The following is a 2,500-nucleotide window of genomic DNA, read 5'->3' as shown; positions in this document are numbered from 1 at the left end:
GGTAGGTCCTTCGTGGGCTCCCTCTCCTTCGTCTTGTTTCACATCGTTGGAGGAGCTGGATCGCCAGGTGCTGGCACTGATAGAGGGAAATACAGAATACCTGTGTGGGAACGTGTTATCCCCGGCCAGTAGTAAGGGGGAAGTGTTGGATTTGACGGTGGGGGAGTCAGACACGGGTGGTGGATCCTGGGGAAACAAGATGGAGGAAAAGGGGAGCATCGGGTGAGTCTCCTGTTTTGGTTTTTCTGTTCTGGGTTTTGGTGTGAAGTATTGGTGTGTCAGTTGTATTGCTATAAATGGGGTTAAATTTTACTTTTGTTAGTTTAAATGTAAGGGGTTTAAGAAATTTTGTTAAGAGGAGGGCGGTTTTTAGTTTTTTGGAGGGTGTGGGTTTTGATTTTTGTTTTTTACAGGAGGTTCACCTGAGGGATGGAGGGGATGTGTGTAGATTTAGGAGGGAGTGGGATAAGGGAGAATCTATATGGGGTATAGGAGGGGTGCACTCAACAGGGGTAGGGATTTTGTGTGGGCACAGGGAGGTAAAGGTGGAGGGGTCATATGTGATAATGCAGGGAAGGGTTTTGGGGGTGGATGTCACAATAAGGGATTGTAAATTTAGATTAGTGGTGGTGTATGGGCCACAGGTGGCGGCAGACAGGAGGGAGATGGTGGACTGTCTGGCGCCCCTGTGTATCACAAATAGGTATTTAGTGATAGGGGGGGATTTTAATATAGAGTTAGGGGTAGGGGGGGATAGCAGTGCAGGCACCATCACCGGGCTAATGGCTTGCCATGGTCTGGTTGATGGTGGCCTGCACACTGCTCCGACAATGGCCGGTCCCACATGGCGTAACTCCTGGGTGGTGGCGCGTAGGCTCGACTACATTTTTCTATCCAGGTCTTTGGGTCAGTTGTCTGGGCGGCTGTTGCCTGTTTTCTTTTCGGACCACGACGGGGTGCTACTGCAGGTGGGGTCGCCAGTCTGCCTCTTCGGTAGGGGGTACTGGAAGTTAGATCGGGATGTGCTGGAGGAGCAAGCTTTCGTTGACGCCTTTTTTGGTTTCTTTCGGGGGCTTGAAGGCCTCCGGTCCATGTGTGAGGGGGTGTTAGAGTGGTGGGATTTAGTTAAGGTAAGGATTAGGGCCTTTATAATAGGGTATTGTAGGAGGAAGAAAAGGGAGGAAAGGAGGGAGGTGGATCGTATCCAAAGGTTAATCGAACTCGAATACGAGGCAGGCAACCTCGGCGGGTCGATTGACTGGGAGAGAACCGCAGCCTTGAAGGCGCAGCTCAGGGAGCTACAGGAGCGGAAAGCTCGAGTTTTCCTAGAGCGGGTGCATAATGGCTTTTTAGAACATAATGAGACTTGTTCCGCTATGTTCTTTAAGTCGGTTAGGGCTAGACAGAGTAGGAAGGTAATGCATGGGGTTAGGGAAGAAAATGGAAGTATAGTTAGAAGACCGGAGGAAATGGTCAGGGTGACAACTGAACATTTCCGGGGGTTTTTTAAGGAGAGGGAAATAGATGTAGAGCAGGGAAATGTGTTTTTAGAACACCTGTCCCGGCGTTTGCCGGAGGACATTAGAGACGTGATGGAGGCTCAGATCTCCCTAGAAGAGGTTGAGAGTGCCCTTAGGAGGATGGGAAAAGGGAAGGTGCCTGGGATGGATGGGCTGCCGGCTGAGTTTTACCTCAAGTTTTGGGGTATTCTTGGACCGGTAGTCCTCGAAGTCTTGAAAGCCATCCTTGAGACGGGGGTCCCGGGGGGATCAATGGCGGTTGGTGTGCTGTCACTTCTTTATAAGAAGGGGGAAGCAACTGACCTCGGCAACTGGCGGCCGTTGACCATGCTGTGTGTAGATTATAAGCTGCTAGCAAAGGTCTTAGCAGACCGTTTGCGCACAGCCCTTCCCTACGTCGTCCATGAGGATCAGACGTGCAGGGTAGAGGGACGCTCTATTAGATGGAACCTACAGTTGATCAGGGACTCCATCGCTTGGGTAGAAGATAGAGGTCTGCCTTTAATGGTAGCAGCGCTTGATCAGGCGAAAGCTTTTGATCGCGTGAATAGATCCTTTCTTTTCAGAGTGTTAGGTAGTTTAGGGTTTGGGGAGAAGTTTATAGGATGGATCCGTACATTATATATCGGAGCGGGGTGCCGGGTAAGTGTAAACAGTCACATGGGTGATGTTTTTGACCTCTCTTCAGGGGTCAGGCAGGGGTGCCCGCTCTCGGCTCTCCTCTTCGTTCTGTACATGGAGCCTCTGGGGGCTGCCATAAGGGCAGACACAGGGGTGGAGGGCTTACTGATCCCTGGGAGTGGCGGGCTGCGTGTTAAGATGACGCAGTACGCCGACGACACTTCCTTGCTGCTTTGCAAGGACTCGTGCCTGACAAGGTCCCTTGCCATAATTGGGGACTTCACCCGAGCGTCGGGAGCGGTTCTGAATCATGCAAAGTCTTCTGTTAAGTATTTCGGAAGATGGCGCGGGAGGACGGA

Source organism: Salvelinus namaycush, unplaced genomic scaffold (genome assembly GCF_016432855.1).
Source record: "Salvelinus namaycush isolate Seneca unplaced genomic scaffold, SaNama_1.0 Scaffold1108, whole genome shotgun sequence".
NCBI lineage: Eukaryota > Metazoa > Chordata > Actinopteri > Salmoniformes > Salmonidae > Salvelinus > Salvelinus namaycush.
This window is presented reverse-complemented; position numbering follows the sequence as displayed.